The following is a 23,554-nucleotide window of genomic DNA, read 5'->3' as shown; positions in this document are numbered from 1 at the left end:
AGAGGAGTAAAGTGTCCGAGTGACACACAGTGGAGAAAGGAGAGAGGCCTAGTGTGAAATGGGATAGAGTGGAATGGAGCAGAGTGTTGTAGAGTGTCTTGAGTGTTGTAGAGTGTCAGAGTAGAGTATCCATGGCATGCCATTACAGACAACACATTTTCGCTCATCGAACCACACAAAAAACAAAGTTGAAAGATCCTAATTATTAACCGGTATGTGCTTTAGGCTAGCATGCTGTGCTCTCCTTGCTGCTGAAAGCCATGGCTCTTGACTCTGGATTAAAAAAATAAAACATAAGAGGATATTTTTGTGTTCATTGCTGCTAAGAACCATCTACACAAGTCTTTAACAAAGATACTTAGTATGGCATTTTCAAACTGTAAAAAAGTTAACTGTGTACTTTAAAAAGTAAGTAAAGTCAGTCCCCATTATGGCAGTATTTAAACTTTACTTAGAGACAAACTTTTCTAATGAAGTATTTATCAGACACTAGTAGGTCTGTACCAGATCAATATTCCACTGTTAAGTTCAGACTCTCTAAATAAAGGTACACCTTCAAAAGTTTGGATTTTCTGGATTTTTCCCATTTAGTGTGGGCCAGATACCTTAAAGTTTTATGATCTGTCAACTGTGAAACTAGTCCCAAACCAATACGGTCACAATTTCTTCGTCCAGCAAATTAGAGCAAATGCCATACTCTCTCCTATTCAATGCAGGACACTGGGTGGCAAACTCGGGCTAGCAAGATTGATATTAACCCTACTTAAACAAGTTTAGGCAATGATTGCGACAATACTCATGGTAAACAATCAAAACTTGCAACAGAATATGACAGTGCAGAAAAGTTCTCAAAATATGTGTCTGTGGAATATGGAACAGCAGAGTCTAGAAACTGGTACACTGTGGTGAAGGCTCTGGGAGTCTTACGAACAACAAAACAGCAAAGAATTAGAGAGAAATGCACTCCTCCTGTCAACCAGCTTCTACCCATAGGCTACTAAATGAGCTTACCATTTAGCCAGTGATTATGCGCAAAAATAATACTTTTTTCCTAACAAGCCCTTTAAGAAATGTGAGGGACGTTAATACTGTTAAACAATTGAGGAAAAAACAGCACAATCAGTATTATTAGCCACGAGGAAACTTTAATAACATCTGTGAGCCTGAAAATTCAAATTTCATTAAGTTTAAAATTCCCTAAAGCAATCATATCAAAACGAACCACAACAATAATTTAAAAAAACGGCAACATCTTAAGCAATTGTACCGAACAACAGCATATATATGAGAAACAGATATACCAAATATAATAACTTAAACCTCAGACAAATAAAAAGTTTGCGTATACACAGAGAAATGTAGCGCTCAAGAATGATACACAAGCCTGCTTGGAGATGAAACAACTGTGCTGCTGCGATTAAATATGTGGAGAGAATCTACATCCTCTACATGTCAAGACCATAAGAGTAAGACGCTTTGGGACATGCAACTTTTAAACTAGGTGTCCTGTAAAGTGTGTTGCTGCCTCCATTCATTCTACCAACCCGTCTACCTACCCTATCTGCCAGTCTTGTTTAATAAGTAAACAAGCATCGCGGCACCGGCGTTTTACTTTGAACATTAAAAGTAAAGCGCGGGTGCCGCAATTATAGCAAAAGTAAAGAAATAGATGTTTTTTTCTATTTCTTTACTTTTGCGAAAGTGAAAGTCATCACAGTTCTAAGTAATGACTCGTGAAAGACTGCTGGCGACCTGCTGCGCGCGTGCACGGTCGCGTGAACGCAAGCGCTAGGCTAGCCAGCAGCACTTTGAAAACTCATCTACTAAATGTCTCTCCGAGCAGCGTATGCGCACTGACTCAGCGAGACCTAACAAAAACGGCCCGCAGGGGGCCAAAACCGGCCCACAACCTGGTGGCCCATCGAGAAAACCCCCGGTGCCCGCTGCGGCCAGTCCAGCCCTGTACGCACAGCAATGTGCACATGCTCATTTTGCTCACATCTCACCAGTGGAGAAGTTATGGCATGAGGTCATGCCAGGTGAGAGTTGAAGGGGAAGGGCAATCCTTTAAAGAGTCATTTTCTCTCTGGATTTCCCTTCTCTAATTGAAACGCAGGAGCAGCAACATCGTCGTGGTGTCACCTGATACATTTTAACTGAATCATGATACCTTCATTCCTCTCTCACTTAATGTACCACAAAGCTGCCAGTTCCACAGAGCACACACCACTCATTTGCTCTTATAGCCCCAAATGTTAAAGCATCAATGTAAGTCACACGCATGAATCCACACCTACAAAAGATTAACTTTGAACGTGAGATTCATGTTATTTGTCATGTTTATCATGTGAAGACAAAACATTACCTTAAGGTGCGTGGAGAAAGGTCATAATATCCCCTAGAAGCTTTACAGGGTTGGTGCAGACAGGAAATGTGATATGTTGCAGCTAGCATACTTAAGCGATTAAACTTTTACATTTGCAAATGAATTTGCTTAAAATCCATCGCAGAGAAATAAATTACCTCAAGTGAGAGCCTTCTAATCTTGGGGCGAATCATCAATTGATTGTAGCACATTCTCTGTGTTAGGAGTGAATAGCTTTTGCAGTTTTTAACGGTTTGTCATTCCCAGAGCTACTGTCATTCAGACATCAGACAGGACTAGAACAAGGGAGTCATTGTTAGACCTGTGGTTGTCCATTACCCCTGACTGCATGGATGGTGAGCAACTGTTCAGGAACAGCGGGGGTGTGTGTACTGTGATTAAAATAATGTATAGTGATCACTCTTCCATCTTGGGTTTGGTATTTATGCAATCGTTAAAGACACAAAGTGATTTCACCACATTAATAGTGATAATCTGCGGAGGGAAGGATGATTGTGCACATTACCGCTTAACCCTACTGGTTTTGTCCTATTCTCCCAGTTTCAGTAGCAGTTCACAAGTTGAATTACTGTAATAAGACGGGATGCAGGCATTTTTTTTCAATGTGAATTTGTCAAACAGAGTAAATACTGTTAAACTCCGCATTCCCTCTGTGTGCATTTTTTATGAATGTCAATGACAAATTTTAGCCTATTTGCTTTGTCGTGGTTTCAGTTGGTTGAAGTCAATGTAGATATGGAAAAAAGTCCTAATATTACCATGCTGTAAACAATACAGTCTTGAGGAAGGGTAACCGTACTCTCTAGGGCTAGTCCAACTAAGCCTCAACAATTGCACCATTATCTAGAGGGGGCAGACAATGCAATAGGCCACGGTCATCATGAGTTAGGCCACGGTCCTCATTGGATTGGCCAAACCTCTTTGAAGGTTTGCCACACCCCTTTTAGAGCACCCTCAGTTTTTTGTGTCTCACTTAAAGCCCTGGATATCAGAAAGATTGTTTGGGTAGCATAACCCAACATCAGCAGTTCAAGAACATTTCTAATACAGCGTGAGTTTACTGCAACATAATAATATATTGCCATATCAATATTTAGATATATGAATACAGTGATACAGAAGTGCGTGCACAGGGTCATACAGTCCTTATTATAAGCATACCTTATCATGTATCATGATCAAACAGTCACTTCAATAGAAGAGCCAATGTTCGCACTCATGTGCATAGCTATGTCTATATGAGGCAGTACTTGAACGGGGCATACCTCCTATACTTTAGTTAGGCCAATATGAATCATAGATAGAAGGTAGCTCTGGCCTCCCTGGACATTTCCCCAGATTACATGCCAGATACCCTTGGGACCAATCATACTTCCACCTCCATCAAGTCAAGTCAAGTCAAAAGTGCTTTATTCGAGTATTACTCATAAAAGCAAACATACAAACATCTAATAAAAAACAATTAAATCTGAATAGTCATTATTGACATAAGCACATATCTTTAGAAGAACCAATTATTTTCAAAAAGAAATATACATAGTCACGGGTATAAAGATCATTGGTGTTAAAAATACAGTTAAGTACAAATTATACTATCTTTATACTAAAAAAGAACCATTAAGATTTCATTTCCAGATGACACGATAAATTACACTAAAACAGAGAATAGACAATAATCTAGCAGTCTCTGAACGTCTAGGCAGAGAGTAGTCACCGTACTAGCAATCTCTGCCTTATTATCCACGCCCACCCCAAATACTTTGCGGTGGCGATTATGATCCAAGTTAAGGTAGTCGATCTGACAATGCGCAAAGCTACCATACTACTTTTAGTACCCAGATTCCTACACATAGGTGCCAGCCAAACTCGCCTTGGTGTAGAGTATAGTTTACAGGAGAACAAAAAATGACCAAGAGTTTCGTTACCTTCCCCACAAACTGGGCAGGTAGCTGGGCCTCCTTCCCTCCACTTAGATGTTAAATTACGAAGAGGAAGAGAGCCCGCCCTTAGTTGAAAAAACAGTTTCCTGTCCAAAGGTTTGGATATATAATCCCAATACAGTTCATATATGGGGTACAATTTAACCTCAAGGAAACTAGCAGTCATGGACCCACAGTTGATGCTGAGCAAACTCCTATTAGCAACATTTTCCCAAAAAATATTTTTTAGGGTTGTCTTATTGGGAAATAATGCCCCAGCTGGGTCAGACCATAATGCATTTAGACCCAGTTCAGATAGTGCGAATTTTAATGATTTGAACCATCTAATTCTATTAAAGCAATCTGCTTTAATAACGTCAATGAACCCAGCCGCATAATGAGAGAGCTCAGGTGTGGTCCATAACCTACGCCAATATAAAATCGGTCGTAGTTTGCCCATTTCCGAGATTTCTTTCCTGCCGAGCTCATATCTCAAAGGCAATAACGGACTACTCTGTGGAGTACCCGTTAGTTTCCTAAAAAAATTGTTCTCAGAGGTTTGTAGCTCCTGCAAATTTTCGTGCCCCCATAACTCAGCCCCATATAATGCTGACCCAATTGCTTTTGCCTCATATATGATCAGGGGTGGTTTGATCGGTTTGGTCAGTGATTTCCTATGCTCCTTAATAATGGTGCCAGCTAATTGCTTGTGCCTTAATGTTGCAATATTTAGATGCTGGTTCCACCTATTATCGTTAGAGATAAGGATCCCCAGGTATGTGAATGATTTTACAACCTCGAGAGTGCGTCCACTCATGGTAATATTAGATTTAAAATTTCTATGCGTGTTAAAAACCATGAGTTTTGTTTTAGACGCATTCACCTCCAGACCGTGGTCCCCACAAAACTTATCGAATATGGCCAATGCTTTTTGCAGACCACTTGGAGTTTTGGATAAAATTAACGTGTCATCGGCGAACATTAAAATCGGAACTTTTACACCTGCAAGAGAGGGAGCATCCACTGCCTGTGATTGAATGCGGGGGACAATACCGTTAATAAAAAGGGTGAACAAAGTTGGTGCCATTGAGCACCCTTGCCGAACCCCACGCTCAACAGGAAATTCGGCTGTATCATTACCGTATCCACCCCATTGGATTTTAGCGTAGGTACCTTCGTGTAATCTCATGATCAAAGTCAGCAAGACTCCTGGGACCCCTAAGGCCACAAGTACTTCCCACAGTTTCGCCCTTGGTACCAGGTCGAAGGCAGCCCGCAAATCGACAAAAGCCGCATAAAGGCTGCCCCCACCTAGCACCACGGTCCTCCACTGAATCAGCTGGAACCGAAAAACTTGATCCACAGTACTAGTAGCCCTGCGAAACCCAGCCTGGAAGGGAGATAGAATGTTATATTCTTCCGCCCAGTCGAGCAATCTGTTAACAATCACTCGCCCAACAATTTTTTGCACTGTATCAATTAAACTAATTGGGCAGTAGTTGCAAGGCTGGGCACGATCTCCCTTTTTATACACAGGAATAATTACAGCACCCCGCCATGATACCGGGATGGCTGCACCCTTAGCAATGTGGTTTATTAACAAGTAAATATATTTACACCACCTTCCAGTGTCATTTAAAAAGACGTCCGCTGGGACCCCGTCTATGCCAGGAGCTCGTCCACTGTGTATGGTTTTAAGGGTCGACAGAATTTCACCCTGCGTGAAGACAGTGTCTTCAGAAAATGTATAAATAGGGCAGGTACTATTTACAATCTGGTCCCTAATAGCATACTGATCACTAAAGAAATTTATCCAGGCGTCCTGTGGGACATTGTTATTACTTGCCTCTTCAGACCTTTCTTGACCCCATTTGACAATATGCCAAAATAATCTAGAATCTTTTCGATCACTAGCACACTTCAACTTATCCCAATGGGCTTCGTCCCAGTCTCTTTTCGCCTTGGCAATACAAATTTTGTAAAACTTTCTGGCAGATCGAATAGCCCCCAGGTTTTTGCTCTTAATTGCCACTCCCAGAGAAATTCTATAAACACGTGTCGTCTTTAGATTTACTGGTTTCAAGAAGTAACTTTTAATTTCTTGGAAGAGAAACTCATGTACTTTGATAGTATTGACTTGACCCGTAATGTTCCCTGCCACACATTCTAGGGCCATAATAGCCTTATCGGTCGCAACTCCTATTTTTTCTATGGCTTGCTGGTCTGTCCTAACACTTGTTCATCTTAGCCTACGCATATCATTTGTTGGTACAATTAGCGGGGGTAGGGGATCATCCAGAGGATTAAAAGCATTGGATTCGGACGACCACCATTTGTGAGTAACACATAGTGGATTATGGTCACTCTCTAACATTTCTGTTACAACCATATCACTAACAGTTGACCAAAGGGAAAAGCTACAAATGATATAGTCAATACGACTTTTGCTTCTCCCATTGTTAAAGGTCATAGCTGGTACTCTATCTGACTTTGTCCTTCCATTCAGAGCTCTTAACCCTTGTTCGAGGCACATTGCATTCAGACCCAAAATATCCTCTGTCCAACGAGTTACTGGGATAGTATCTAGTAAGGGGATATCCCATTGTTTGTCTTCCTCTACACCTAGGAAAGCTTCACCAGTGTCTAGAGGTTCAAACGTGCGGTTTAGATCCCCTGCAATTATTATATTTTTCCTACTAGAATGTGTCTCAAGGAGATTATACAGGGTAAGAAGAACCTCAGATTTTCCTGCATTTCCACCTCTGGCATATATATTATAAATATCGATGGATAAGGATAAATTACTCATGAGTCTAATGAGCTGAATATCTTTTTGACCAATCTCCACGCTTTTTACTACAACCTTTAGGGATTGTTTGACCCATATAGTAAGGCCCCCCATCGGGCGCCCTTTAGGGCCCTTAGCAGCTGGTACATGGAAATTTAGGTACCCCAAAGCAAAAACGGGGTCACAGGCCCATGTCTCCTGGAAGATACAAAAGTCGAACTTGCTAACGAACCCAAACCAATCACCACAATTTAGCTTGGAACATATCCCAGCCACATTCCAAGATTATAAATTCCCAAGATCATGTGCCATTACAGGTTTAGGGCTAGAGACGAGCCCATTTGACACAATATCGTCTATACCGTTGTTATTAGCATTTTCAATGATTAAACCAGCTATGGCCTCAAGATTAACAATCTCAGGTCGAGTGCCTACTAGATGACCTAGCTCCCCAGTAGAGCGTGAATCAAATGAATGGTGAAATGGTTGTCAATCACAAGCATCCAAGTTTGAAAGGGCAGAAAATCTATTTTCCACACCTAGACCCCACTCGCGAAATCCAACATCATCACTACCCCTATTGGTCACAACGTTCCATTTGGTTCTTAGAATACTAGGATTCGGACCTCTTCCTTTCCGAGGATAAAAGAAGTCCAGGGTCAGTGGAACAATTGAGGTTGACCTTCGCTGTGGAGGCAAGATGTTAGGCAGGATGTTTGATAGTACCTCGGGGTCAGTGAAGTTGAGAACAACACAATCCCCCCTGAACCTCTTAACTCTATTACCAATCCACTCAACCCTCCTGGCATTAACAAGTTCTTTAGATAGTTGCTGCTTCCCCCAGGGGGATATTACCATGTTGTTTGTAAGCCACGATAAAGATTTATTTAATAAAGATGGAACTGATTCAACCTCCCCAGATGCCAAAGGGGGGACATTTGCAAGGACAAGAACTAATGGAGAGGCTTCAACTACAAGCTCGAAAGACCCTTTCCCCGTATTAGAATTATTAGTGGTGGAAATAGGGGGTACAACTCCAGAGGCACCACTAGGTACATTAGACAGTGGTACAGGAATAGAATCAGATCCACTATTTTCGCCAAATAGTGTTTTACTCGTTACTGGCTCTACCCTAGACACAGCGACTTCAGTAATGTTTCCTGCCTTCGCCAGAGTTTTCTCTAGTAAACCTCCTAATCTATTAACCTCAGCGGTTAATTTATCAATTTTACTAACCAGAGGTTTAACTATACCTTTAATTTTTGTGTCTATCATGCTCCATAGTTTAGTAAATTGAGCATTGGAGAGGGTTACATAAGCTTCACTGAACAGATCTTCCTCCTCATCCTCAGATGTTTTCCTTGGAGGGGTTGCAATTTTATTTCTACCAGATCTTAAACCCCCCCGTTTTGGGATAACCTTACTTTTGCCCCTAGTAACCCTCGGAGCTGGAACAGGGGTTACAATAGGGATAGGGGACTCAATATTGGTGGATATCACTGACACCCCTTCACTATCACTAATGGCTTCAGTAAGAGCAACTACGCCACTAGGCAAGATGGTATTTATATCGTGAAGAGAATCATGAGCCACACAAGAGGTACTACTGTAATGTAAAACCGAAGAATCCCCTAACTCTTTATCGGCCATAAGGAATTGGTTAGATGAATCTAATCCCAGTGAGGATCTCCTGTTGCTGTTAATTTTTGCCACAACTTGAATAAGATAATTATCTATGGTGTTATTAGCTGGGATTTGTTTTTTCCCAGGCATGAATAAGGAGAACAGTACACTTGGAACACAAGAATCAGTAATTGTTATGATTACCCTGAAAAGTCCGAGCTGCTCATATCTCCGAGAATAGTTAAAAGAATTTTTCAGGCAGGGTCCCTGGCCCAACCCAACCGAGTCCAACCTCGGACGGCCTCAGACGGTCCCGCCCTTGTCCCGGGCTTCTCCCGCGATGCTCCCGCGACGCTCCCGCGACGCGGATGGCAAACACTCTATTTAAAGAAAAGGTGATGAACAGGGGGCGTGGCAGTCAATCAGGGAGAGCGGACCAGGTGTGTTAGTGGTCAGGCAGGGACTTCTGGTCAATGAAGTCCCTGCACGCTCGCAGCCCAGATACACACAGTCCTTCAGGGAAGCGCTACGGCGCTAACCAAACAATCCAGGAAGGTCAAAACGGACGAAGCGGGACCCGCGAAGCGGGTCCGGCAAGGCGTAACTGAAGCAGGTAGCAAGTAGCAGGCGTTAACAGAGTTCTCCAGTTGTTCAGCACAGCAGAGTGTTCCCGGGGCACACGATGGTACAAGCGCCTAAATCCCCCTCGTGAACAGGGGGTGTGGCAGTCAATCAGGGAGAGCGGACCAGGTGTGTTAGTGGTCAGGCAGGGACTTCTGGTCAATGAAGTCCCTGCACGCTCGCAGCCCAGATACACACAGTCCTTCAGGGAAGCGCTACGGCGCTAAACAAACAATCCAGGAAGGTCAAAACGGACGAAGCGGGACCCGCGAAGCAGGTCCGGCAAGGCGTAACTGAAGCAGGTAGCAAGTAGCAGGCGTTAACAGAGTTCTCCAGTTGTTCAGCACAGCAGAGTGTTCCCTGGGCACACGATGGTACAAGCGCCTAAATCCCCCTCGTGAACAGGGGGCGTGGCAGTCAATCAGGGAGAGCGGACCAGGTGTGTTAGTGGTCAGGCAGGGACTTCTGGTCAATGAAGTCCCTGCACGCTCGCAGCCCAGATACACACAGTCCTTCAGGGAAGCGCTACGGCGCTAAACAAACAATCCAGGAAGGACAAAACGGACGAAGCGGGACCCGCGAAGCGGGTCCGGCAAGGCGTAAATGAAGCAGGTAGCAAGTAGCAGGCGTTAACAGAGTTCTCCAGTTGTTCAGCACAGCAGAGTGTTCCCTCCATCACCACCACCACCACCTGTGCTTCTCAGTCCCCAAAGTGTTGCCAGGAAGAGGTCTGTATAAGACACTGGGTTGGTGGTTGACTGGGTTGTGAGCCCTGATGAAGCAGCAACCACATTCCTTGTCATGGTAAGGCACAAGCAAACCCCAAATTAACATGTGTTCAAACCCCTGGTAGCTTGGCACTGAACAGTCAGACTTAGAGGCAATGTGTAAAGTAATTGTGCAACACTTCAAACAGTAAAACAGTGAAAACACCACAAAATGGATCATGCAACAGGTTAGTAAAATATAGCTTACTTTAATAAATATAACAAGGGCCAAACAAAACAAATCCAATCAGTAAAACCAGAGTTATGAATTTTTAAAGAATAGAGTCAGTGCCTCAAAGTGCAAAGTGCCAATCAATGCTATCTGGTTGCGCTGGACCGGGCCAAAGTCAAAAGTTCAGGTAGACGACGATGGAGCGCAAGTCGGATACAGTCCCAGATTAGTCTAGCTGCAGTTTTAACTTCTCAAGTTTTGTGACGTTTCCCCATTTGCATTGGAAAGAGTCGTGGGTAGCAGTAGTCAGTGTGGCGCTAAGAGCAAGCCCGACTTCGCAAATGGGCAGGATGGCGCTTCACATTGGCTGTCCCCTGTGGGCTGTCAATGCTGTTGTGAGAATAGATGGGCTGACAATGGCTTGCCCTGACTTCCGGTGCGAGTGGCATGGTCTCGTGTGAATGGGTTTGTGGTTTTGAAGAGACCAAAAGCTTGATTTAGGAGCCCATGAGCACCACCAGGGGTCCAGGACCTGCGAGGTATCACTTGGGGTTTAGGAACTCGCTGAAGCTGGGTCCAAGAGCTGACTGGGAAAGCTTTTATGTCCTTGAGGTTCAGGCCAGAAGTCCAGCAGACCAGACCTTGGAGTCACCATGGGGTACTGGGTGTAAGATACATTTGTAAGTTCAGTTCTTCTTCCCCAGGCAAGAGGGCAGCAGATCAGCAAAGTGGGATAGCAGTTCCTTTAGAGCAGCAGTGCAACAGAGTGGCAGTCCTCGTAGCAGCACAGCAGTCCTTCTTCCTGCAGAATACCCACATGTCCAGAAGTATACTGAAGAGTCGTTGTCCGAGGTCTAGTATGTATACCCAGTTGTGCCTTTGAAATGGGAGCGAGGCCTCCTATTCTAGTCTCCAGGCATCCTGCTTGCCCTGGCCCTAGATTAACTACAAGGGGTATGCATCCCTTTTTGTGGAGGCAGCACACAGCCTATTCAGGTGTAAGTAGGGCTGTGCCCAGCTCCTCCCTCCCATCCTGCCAGTGATGACCCATCCAGGGATACCTACGCTCTGTATTCTGTGTAGCTGTCAATGAGGAAAACACATAATTCAGCTGTCAGCTACACCAAGTCATTTGACCAGAGACAGGCTACAGGCACTAAATGGTTAAGGCAAGAAATTGCCAACTTTCTAAAAGTGGTATTTTCAGACTTGCAATTAAAATCCAACTTCACAATAAGTTAGGACTCTTAATTGTGATTCCAGAGACACCAAACATGAACTGGTTATTTTTTGTCATTTGAAACTCCAATGCTATCCCATGTGAGAGATAGGTTTTTACAGTAGTGAAAACGAAGAGTTTTTCACTACCTGGGCAAGAAAAACTTAAAAGCACATGTCCTACTTTTAAAATAAATTGCACCCTGCTGTCTGGGATGTCCAGGGCCTACCCTACAGCTTGACATATATTTATTAAAAAAGAAGGTTTGGAACCGGCAAATGTTTTATTTTGCCAGGTCAAAATGGCAATTGAAAACTGCACACACAGGCTCTGCAATGGCAGGCCTAAGACATATTTAAAGGGCTACTTAAGTGGATGGCACAGCCAGTGCTACAGGACCACTAGCAGCATTTTAATTTACAGGCCTGGGTACATGTAGTATCACTTTCTTAGTAACTTATAGGTATAAGTAAATTAAATATGTCAATTGGGTATAAGCCAATGATACCATGTTTAGAGGAGAGGGCACAAGCACCATTAGCACTGGTTAGCAGTGGTAAAGTGCACAGAGTCCTAAAGTCAACAAAAATGAGGTCAATAAAAATGGGGGAGGAAGACAAATAGTTTGGGGAAAGACCGCCCTAAGGCTCACAGATCTAAAATGTTTCCCCTCAGCTGAAAGAAGGGAGAACTACCCAACCCCTTGAGAGTTATAAGGCAGAAGAACCTGGATAGACCATCATCGTTGGCGTTGTCAGCCCAGAACGGAACTCCACCATCAAGTCCATTCCCTGTAGGGGTAATGGAACACCTCAACAGTTTGGGATTTTCACCTCTCATTTGCATGAGCCATCTGAAGGGTCTGTCTGAACCAGAATTGATTCCCAAACAGGTATGGCCTCAACGTCTTCAGTGCCCAGACGACAGCAAGGGCCTCTCTTTCAATCACATTCAAATTCTTCTAGTGGAAGTAATCTCCTGCTAATTAAGGCTACCTGTTGGTCTAGGCCCTCCACATTTAGCTGCGCTAAAACCGCCCGTATGCAATGCTCTAAAGCGTCTGTCTGCACTATGAACTCCTTAGAGAAGCCAGGAGCCTTGTGTATGGGTGATGTACACATGGCCTCCTTGAGGGTATCAAAGGATTCTGGCAGACCTCTGTCCAGATCAACTATCTGGGCTGCTTCTTTGAAGTCAACTCTGTTAAGGGGACAACCATGGTGCCATATCCATTAACAAACCTTGTATAGTATCCTGTGAAGCCCAGGAAAGCCCTCCCCTCACTCTGTGGTAGTGGGGGTTGCCAGGCCAGGATAGTCTCCACCTTGGCCTGGAGAAACTGCATCTTGCTCTCGCCTACCATGCGACCCAGATAAATCATGGAACCTTGCACTATCGTGTACTTACTTGCCTTGATAGTCAGGCCCACCTGCTGCAGGGCCTTAGCACTTACTGGGGTGGTACAGATGTTCCTCCCAGATGGAGGTTTAGACAGCTATGTCATCCAGGTAGGTGGCACAGAATGTCTTCTTCCCAGCCAGGACCTTGTTGACCAACCTCTAAAATGAGGCTGGGGCATTCTTCAAACCAAAGGGCACCACCCTAATCTGGAAGTGGCCCTACGGGTTTGAGAATGCTGACCTCTCTTTTGCCCCCTCTGTCAGAGATTTCTGCCAGTACCCTGATGTTAAATCAAAATTACTGAGAAATTTGGCACCACCCAGCCTGTCTATGTGCTCATCAGCTCGAGGGATGGGGTATTCATTTGTCTTCATGACAGAATTGAGACCCCTATAGTCCACGCAACACCTAAGTTCCAAAGTGGCGCCCGGTGGGGCAGCCTTGGGTACCAGCATCATGGGGCTGGACCAGGGACTGTTGGAGGGCTCAATCACCCCTAACACGAGCACCTTAGAGGCCTCCTCCTTGATACTGGCCCTCACCTGTTAAAAATCTTATTTTTAACAGGTGGATAGTCTCTACTGTCTATATCATAGATGCACAGGTGTGCAAGTATAGGTATCAGGGAGAACAGAGAGGCAAACTGCCCCAGTAACTGACGACGGTCACTCTGCTTTTCTGGGGTCAGAATAGGGGAGAAGTTAACACACTCCACTGACCCATTGTGTTCTTGGGCAGACAGGAGGCCAGGGAGCAGCACGCTCTCCTCTTCCACTCCCTCACCTGTCACAAGGAGCATGCCTTTTTTGGATCTCTCAAAGTGTGGCTTGAGGCGGTCCATGTGGCATACCCTTAAGGGGTTTCTAAGAGTTTTGAGATATTCCAAGTAGGTGGAACCCCTCTTCTGCTCCTTCACCTTCTATGGGCCTGTCCAGCGATTCTGCAGAGCTATAAGCACCACAGGCTTCATAACCTACACCTCCTGTCCAGGTTGAAACTCAACTGGAGTGGTCAGAGTTTCATCACTTCTTGACTGGCCTCAAGATTACTTTTTCCTTTTCCCAGAAGAGACACATCTGGTTGCGGAGGGCCATCATGGTGATGACCACATCCCGAGGGGGCTTCCTGAGAGCCTGCTCACACCCCTCTCACAGGGAGTTTGAGGGGCTAAACTCAACCCCCATCTGTGAGAAGGCATGCCACTTACGCCTCATGGGCTCAGGTAGGGTCATTATCGTGCTCCTAAAGATCTTGTTGAATCTCTCCACAAGACTGTTGGTTTGGGGGTGGCAGGGTGTGGAGAACTTATGTTACTCCACCACTCCTCCCATATGGACTTCATGTATGCTGACATGAAGTTAGTGCCTCTGTCAAACACTACCTCTTTGGGGAACCCCACATGGGTAAATGTCCCCTTTAGGGCCATTGCAGGTGCAATGACTGACCTCAGAGGGATGGCCTCTGGGTACCGAGTGGCGTGGTCCACCAAGACCAGGATGAACCTGTTACCTAAAGCTGTCTTGGAGTCCAAGTTGCAAACAATATCAATGCCTACCCTCTCAAAGGGAGTGCCAACAACAGGTGATGGGGTATTGGGCGCCTTTAGCTTTTTCCCTAACTTCCTACTGCTCTGTCAAAAAGGAACAGGAACTACAGCATGCATCTGAGGCAGTCTTCATCCCGGGCCAATAGAAGTGGGTAATAGGCCCGGTGAAGGTCTTGTCTTGTCCCAGATGTCCTGCCAGGGTTATGTCATGAGGCAAACACAGTAGGAAGGTATTGTAAACCTGGGGGACCACAAGCACATGGACTGCTCCCGATCCATATAACTTAGGCTCGCTATATATATGAGGTAATTCTCCCAATAGATCAAGGTGATCTCCGGAGTTCTCACCTGATGCCTCGGCCTCAGCTTGCCACCTCAAGCCCTCTGGTAAGGGGAGGTCTTAGACATCGGTGGCACAAGGGATGTCACGGTCAGCAGAATGTGGCATCACGCTCCACAAGATATCTGAGCTGGAGTATGGTCCTGCATGCTCAGCTCTAGTCAACAAATGAATCCTCTAACTTCACAGGGATTGTGTCCAATGGTCAAAATGGGGAAAACAAGTAGGGGAACTGTGGGCGGCTAGAAAGAGCAACACGTCCTAATTGTTTGTATTTATTTGGCATTTCACTAACCAATTACAGCTGATTACGGTATTTAATTCAACCAATGGATACATAGGTTTATTTAAGTTTTAATATTAGTTAATAACATTAAAATACATTCACACAGTGCGATACTTTTCCAATCACAGAATGTCCCAAAGATGCTTAAAAGTGGAATCACAAGCCATTTGTCTCCGAGCCATGCAGTTTCTGCCATCAGCACTACTACATTTTTTGGCAAGAGCAGTTCAAACATGAATGGCACAATATCCGAGTTTGCAAATGTTTTCCACATAATTATTGCTCTGCCATATTTGCCACATAATACATCATATGCTGCTTAATCTGATAATTTTAACAAAAAAATTGCTTGTAGCTCAAACGTATCAAAAGTTACAAAAAATTGTGACTTGTGTTGCTGCAAAGAAGAGGGCTCTGTGCAAAGGTTGACTGGTCACCTTTCTCACTGCTGCATATGTAGGTCACACTGGTACTAATGAGGAAAATCTTTGGAGAGACTGTCATTATATGTAAAAATGTCAAAATAATAAAGTATCAAAAAATATACCATATTACGCTGCAGCCATTTTTTGCTGCATAATTTGGTCAACACTGCAACATAATTTTGTCCTCCATTGTTGCATAATTCCAATGGCCCCAAAGAAGGCAGCACATGTTAAAAATGCTTGTGCATGGAGCAGAGAGAATGTGAAGTTTGCAAATCTAGGGGCATATTATCATGGACGGCTTTAAAATTATTGCCGGTTTAGTGGCAGAAAACTGCCGCTAAAGCGGTGATAATGGGCTTGAAATTATGCCCTGGAGAATTCCAATAGAAGCCCATGTTCACACCAGTACATGGACTTCTATTAGAATTCTCAAGGGCATATTATCAAACCCATTATCGCTGCTTTAGTGGCAGATTTCTGTCTCTAAACCGGCGATAATTTTTAATGCTGTCCTTGACAATATGCCCCTTAGTTTGTTTTGTGTGCAAATCCTGCATTGCCGATCCCTGGTGAGTTGCACTACTACTGCTAAAACAAGTCCAATGGAGGTACCAATGGGTGAGACGGACTGGGCTCAAAGGTCCTGTGATCTCAGTTACAGAGTCACTGTTGCTGTAGGGTGTGCTGCTTTGTAGGCCTGCCCGCAAAACTGGAGGTGAACTTCAGTATGGATTATGGTCGACAGGCCTTCAAGGCTAACCCACGCTTGTCATCGCTAGGGTCCATCTGCTGGTGCTAAGACACCAGGGCTTCTAAGGTCTAGCAGGGACTTCTAAGGTCTAGCATAGGAATGTGTTCCCTCAGGAGAGTGGTCTGGTGGACTTGTCATGAAGGCTGAACCTGGTTCCCCAGTTCCAAATTCAGCAGCTCAGGCCATATTGCTGCACCCTCTCCTTCACTGAACACCATACTGCCCCACTGAGAGAAACGTGCGCTGCCTTCAGCTAAAACCCAATTGTGCCCAGCTATAAAGATGCATCCCAATTGGAATTCTGCACTAGACAAGGGTAATATGCTGCCTGAAAAAAAAGAAACAACATCCTTGAAACAGCAAACACTCATATGAATGCAAGATGTGGTAAAGCATGTGAAATGTAAGCAGAAGCAACATGGTATCCTTAACACTTTTGCACTCGTTATTTAGAAAACGATACGTGTTTTGCCTGAAAAGTTAAGGACATAACCACAGTGTCCTGTTTCAATGTTCATTGTTTATATCCTTACCAGTAGCGGCCGCTACTAAGCATGGGTGGTGAGGCGGGGGGGGTATAGCGTAGGGCTGAATGAAAAAAAAAACCTCACTAGAATGCCGCCGGGTGCTGCCGCTTTGGCTCTTATCCACCGCGCGACACCACAAAGCTTCCAGAAGCCCCTATCCAATCACAACGCTGCCTTAAACAGCGTTATGATTGGTCTGAGCGACGTGGTTCGGCGTTCAGACAGGGGCTTGGAGGCTTTGCCTTTTCCTCAGCAGGCAAAGTAATGCAGCATGGTGGAGAAGATGCAAAGTGCGCATGACTGTTTGACTGGCCCTCTTCAGCTGGTCAAACAGTCATGCGCACTATAGAGTGTGCTTTAAGCTCGTCCTTTGCCCCCTGCACTGGCCAGCCTGGCCCAGCTGCCCTGCCCCTCACCCAAGCAGGAAGGAAAATGAAAATGTTAATACCATTAGTTAATATTGTTTTCGTTTTCCTTTTTACACTGCTTGCAGAGCAGTGGGGTGACGATCCTCCACCTTAGTGGAGGAGCCGCTACTGATCCTTACAAAACGTAAGCAGTTTGGTTTATAAAGACCACTTCCCTGAACACAGAGCTGCAATACACATTTTATAAACTAAAATAAGGAGAACGGCTGATAAGGATCACATTAAACTTTTTCCACTCCACACATCAACCATGTATTACAGTACCTCAAGGAATCGTGCACTCCCCCCCCCCCCCCCCCTTTCCAGGGAAAACAAGGCTGTGCAATGAAAGATAAGAAAATGAAAGTAGCGCTTCACTGGCAAATTTTGTAACGTGGCACTAATGTTTTTGGATGTGAATTAAATCAATCTGGCCACTTTGCGACCGCTCTGTCTTGCTTTATTTAGTTATATATTCATTTTTCGTATTTTGAACCTTTTTTCTCTCCATCTAAAGGCTGCACTTAGAAAAATATTAGAAAAAGGCGACATTTCCAGCAAAAGTATTTTTTTTTTTTAGACCCATTTCACAGGGGAACAAAGAAGGAAAAGAGAGGAAAGAGAGGGTAAGAGCTATTTGTTGAAGTCACGGTTTTCAGCAAGTGAGGAAGAGAGAGACAGAGACAGAAAGAGAGGGGGAATAAGAAAAAGAGGAAGAAAGAGAGTGGGGGGTCAGTTGCCAGCAGCAAAGCAGAAGTGGACACTGTCCTTGTCTTCTCTGGGCAAAAAGGAAAATAAAGAGAGCCTGATTACAAGTTTGGCTGTCCATCAGACCGCCAAACCCATACTGGAGGTCCCTGGAACACCAGACTGGCGGTCCATCCGCTGTATTAGGAATACAGCAGTGGGACCATCACTGGCCCGCCGCAACTGCCGGGGATCATGGATGGTGGCACGATGGTGAGAGGATCTAATATGCTGGCGGTGCAGCTGTGGCACCACCGAACATATTAGAAATGTCCTCACCACCACAGTTTTCATGATGGTCAAGCTGCCATAAAAACTGTGACGGTGAGGAAACAAAGGGGGCCCTCTGTTGCCTCAGGGGCATGATGTGCCTGCAGGGGAGCATATTTTGTGTCCCACCTGTGTGCAGTCACTGCCTTTTCTGCACAGCATGGACTTCACAGACCATACCATGCAGGAAAGGTCTTTGGCATTCCCATTGCGGTGCCTTTTTAATAGGCACTGCTTTAGGAACGCTAAAGGATCGCCTGCAAGGCCACAAGATTGCTTGTAACCTGTCAGGTGGTGGTCGAATTTGGTGGTCCTGGAGCAGGGCGCTGGTGTGGTGGCCCGCTCCAGGACCGCTAAACTCTTAATCAGGCCCAGAGTAATTTTCCTTCTCTGTCCATCCAACCTGTCCCTGAATGGCCACGAATGGCCAAGCCTTAGCTATAGGCCTTGGCTATTTCCACCATCCTGGAAGGCATTTTTGAAATAAGAAATTTGGAGAACGGATTCTATTAAATTAAAAAGGTAGGGGTACGCCGTGCTCTGCCGATCCCACCCACTTTGACCACGGCTTGGGTCCCTGCAGGCATAGGGGTATAGGATCAGGTTCACTGTTGGTGATAAGAAATGATCGGCCCTGGGTGTCGTGCAGAAGCTGGAGGTGAGCTGCCCTGCAGCGGAGCTTTAGAGGGAGTGGTCATTTTGGTCGCCCCCCCTTCAATCTCCCTAAGCCAGCTGTGGTTTAAAGAAGGATTCTAACACTTATAGTTTTAGCTAATGCTTTATCAAATTACACAGTAGAACAACTCAACTGGCTTTCTTTAAATTAAAAGCAATATGAGTACCTACAGCTTAATTTTCCTCGTTTTTTCAAGTGTCAATCAGCAGTGGTGGAACAAAAATGAGCTATCCTATTGACAAGGTGTCACAGAATTGTGTAAGTAGGTAAGATACTAGGCCGGCGCGTGCCTTCCGTATCGCTGCATCACATGGCCCCAGATCGCTCAGCATGAACTGTTCCAAGCAGTTCATCTCATCTTAGTCTGCTTTCGAGATTTGCAGCTGCAGGTGTGCTTTTCCGTTCTGCGGGAGACGTTTATGAATATCAGCATGAGCCTTTTCATTTTCATGATTTGCATTGTTCATGATAAATGGCTGCAATTTAAATAGTTTTCTCTCTCTGTAATCATACCTTTTTTTTTTCCAAATCAAGCTACTTATCTCATTTCAAAATGTTCTTTTCCTGGTAAGAATTAAAATTCTGATTTCACTGGCGATACATTTTGTCATTTATAATGATATATTTCTGCTAATCAGCTTCTTTCTTCGTGATTCTTTTCATGAATATTGCAATTAAAAATCCAAGTTAATTTCATGTTTTTGAGAACATGGAAAACTCGGTGTTCATGGTACTTAAAGCTTATTGTAGTCAAACACATCAATGCAATTTCACAAATATTTCCTCAGCTATAAAAGTCATTTATATGTCTGTTTTCAGATTTTTCTAAACATAAAAATCAGCAATATGCATTTTAGATAATTAACTGGCACAAACCTATTTTATACAGACCTATTGTCCCCTTATTCGCGTTCCACAAACTTTACATTTATAAAGTTTACCGTACCAGAAGGTAAACAGTGATTAATTTTAGTGCTATCCATATTTGCTCAGAATAGATTTTCATGATATAGAGTATTTTGTCATCAGCCTTACCAAAAAAACAAAAACAAATCTAAGACTACCTTCACCATTGTAATCTCTCTTAACACAGCATTTCATAAAAAATACCTGTACAACTCGCTATAGACATTCATAAAGCCAATAGCTCCACCTTTAATATTTTAATGCATGCAAACCCAGGCATGCACATAAGTCCACAGACTATCTGTGTCGCGTCTTGAGGCAACATGCCTCTTTCTGTGCCTTTTATGTCTATGACCTATTTTTTATTTTCCTAATTTGTCGTGCTGCAAGTTAGTGAATTATCCATATTTACTCATTCCCACTTTAAATGAAGGATAGAGTGAAGACGTCATATATTTGCAGCATACATTCAAAGGTTATCTCCAGTTATTACTGGCAAGGTGCGTCATTACGATACAAATTATTCCTCTCATTTGAAGCAGCTTGTAGCCTTGATCTGAAAGCTGATCATAGTTGTTCATCGTGAGCAGAATAACCACTCCTACTGATATAGGATGCTTTACAATGACTGCATATTTAACACCAACTAGGTTACCACGGTTGAAGGTATTCTGCCCCACAAACGTCTTCATGTGTATGATACTGAAAACATATTTGGAAGGTAACAGGCAACTGTTGTTTTGCAGGGACCCCTTTGAGGCATACATTAAATGTGTCTGTACACATGTAACCAAAACACACATAATAGATGATGTGTCTAGAACTCCAATGGAGTCCTTCTGCAATCTAGTTTATAATCCATGCTATCAGCAATGCTCTCCCCTTGTGCACATCCACGAACAAATGACTATCTACCTGTCAGGAGCCAAGAATCTACAGTATAAGTTAGCTATTATTTAGATAATACTTACCTAAAGTGTGCAGGACTGCACAGCAATACATGTCTTGGTATGTTTCTTGCACATGAGAAGCCAGCAAAGGACCAACCATATGGACTATATATTCCTAACGGCTCAAGCATAGCAATCCATGATTGTAGAATGTGGAGAAAGCCTAAACCGATCACTGTGGCACAGCATCAGACTATGATGTACATGCCATAATCACATATTTATCTTTTTGTTATTTCCAGCAAGCACAATTCAGACAGGACAAAAGACTGAACCTCGTGCCATGATCATTAACTCAGGAGTACAACAACATCAGAAGTCGCTTCCCAATGGATATCAACCAGATTTTCAGCAGGATGACTGGGGACTAGTACAAAGGGAAAGGTTGTAGTCTTTCATGGAAGATACAGTCAATCAGGAACATTATGGGCCAGAGGAATCCGGGGTTCCTTCTGTTGATGCCATAACACCTCTTCTTAGATGCACCTACGTTCTTAAGTAGAGGCATCGATCCACCCCAAGGGCTTATGGACCAGCAAGTTCTCTCCTTCACTCACACCACCCCATTTTATCCTCTCTTTGAAGCATTCCAGGAGGTCAACAGTCGGATATTGTTTGGAAGGCAAGCTTTCCTGAAGTCCCATGTAGAGCTGGGCACAACTGTGATGAAATGCTTAGCTGACAAAGGAGGCGCATGCTATGCTGGTTTACCTAGAAATGTCATCTGTTTCCCATTGCCCTGAGCTCCATGTGGCTGTCATGCATAAATGACAGCCACATGGAGACACCCAGTTAGAGAGTGGAAATGGCGTACATCACGTGCGCCAGGCCCTTGTATTGGCAGGGTCACATGTCCTGTGATGCCTGTGCTGGATGGGTGTGGTCTGGGTGTAAACTAGCTGTGAGAGGGTGGCTGTGGTATGCTGACAACTAGACCTGTGAGCAGCAGCTCCATACAGGGAAGACCTGGAACATGTAGCGTTGTCATCCCCCCCTGTGAGTGTAAGTGGAGTGGGCTGGCCTGGCGCATGCCAGTCCAGCGTAAGGGTGTGAACAATGACCCTGAAGCTCTGTGCGTGGTTCTGTCCTGGCCTGGACAAGGAAGTAACTAATGCCTGTGTCTCCGTAGTAGTGCCGGCGCCACCCGGACCGCAATCGGCAATGTGTCACCATGTGACCCAAGTCCCAAAACATGAGCAACATGGACGTAAGGGGGAATCACTGACCCTACATTCATCCATACTTCCACACTTGAAAGATCATAGACATGGCACATCTGTGTGAATATGAATGTTTATTGCACATTCAGTGGAGTGTTGCAGCTGGAGCAGTACAGGGCCATGCAAACCTCACTTTACATTGTTGGCCCGTGGAGGGCCAGCCAGAGTCCTTCAGGGAATGACAAGTACATCAGAAGAGGAGGAGTTCAATCTGCATTCTGATAGCTGTGTCATTGGGAACCAAACAGAATATGGCAGTCCATGTCGAGGTCCAAGGTGAGTGTTGGAGAGTGCATCAGGGGACAGTGGAAGGTGATGATGCAGAGGGCAGAACCAAGCAGAAACAGGCCACATGGTGGAGATGAATGCTACCGCTTTGTTCTGACCACTAAGGCAGACTCATCCGCATCTTCGTCCTCTGCTGTTGCATGTGCCTCACATGTGGATGGTGGTGTTCTGTCTCCAGCATTGTGTGGCAGTGACACCTCGGGGGCCGGAGGTGGAATGTCTGCTGTACTGTGTGGCACTGACACATCAGGGGCAGGATATGTGGATGGGGTGGTAGCAGCAGCATGCATCAGCGCAAGGCCTTGTGGCAGCAATGCCATGAGGAGGGTCTTTAGGGCATCGAGGGACCCAGCTACCTCTCACTGGTGTGCAGCTGTGGAAGCCACTCTTTCCGCCTGCGTCCACTCCATGTTCTCCATGATCCTCCGCATGTGTCCCAACTCCCGGGCAAGATCGCTGGAGGCACTCTGACTAGACAATCATTCTTGTCGCAGAGTCAGGACTCTAGCGATGTCAGCCATGGTTCATTGGAGAGCATGGAGCGGACTGTGGGTGTCTGTTAGGGACTGCGAGTGGTCCCTGATGGGACTTAGACACTCACATGTGGCGTCTAGTTTGGCTGCCATGCAGTCGAACCCCACGTGCACCTGTTCAGCCAGCTTCTCCTGGCACCCCAACACACGGCATTGGAAGGCCATGTGTTCATCATGGGGGTCCTGGGAGGCAGCTGAAGTAGTGGGTGCTGCCTGCTGTGTGTTCTGTGCAGGGGGTGGGTTCTCCTTGTGGCAGCTGGGCTGCCCTGCTCCTGGAAGTGGGCAGCATAGTCTCTCCACAAGTTGTTGGAGGGCGTCGGAGTCAAAGGTGTGGTGGTCCTCTTCATCATCAGAGAGGTTCGGCCTGCTCTGCAGGAGGTGTTGGGTTCCCCCGCAATGTGAAGGGGAGATGCAGTTTAACATTGTGTTCACATGTATGTTAACGCATTGTACATGTTTACATTCAGACTGCATGACAGTGTACATTGTGACTGTTTGGGGTGCTGACTATTTGATGCGGGACAGTAGACATTCTGACAACATCACGGATCTGTGTTTGTACTTGTATATTGTCAGCTCACATTTTCCTGCAATGCCAAATGTGATTGGCTAGTTTCAATGCACATGCCGCACCAGTTGTGTCCTCTGTTCTGTTGTGGATGTGTTGCAGTTTGTACCACATCGTTGTCAATGTTGATGTGCTCTGCATGTAATGTGTGTGCGCTGCATTTTGGGGGAGTAGCCCCTGCAGCTCTGATTAAGCTGCCCCTTATCCCTTACATG

Source organism: Triturus cristatus, chromosome 8 (genome assembly GCF_964204655.1).
Source record: "Triturus cristatus chromosome 8, aTriCri1.1, whole genome shotgun sequence".
Taxonomy (NCBI): Eukaryota; Metazoa; Chordata; class Amphibia; order Caudata; family Salamandridae; genus Triturus; species Triturus cristatus.
This window is presented reverse-complemented; position numbering follows the sequence as displayed.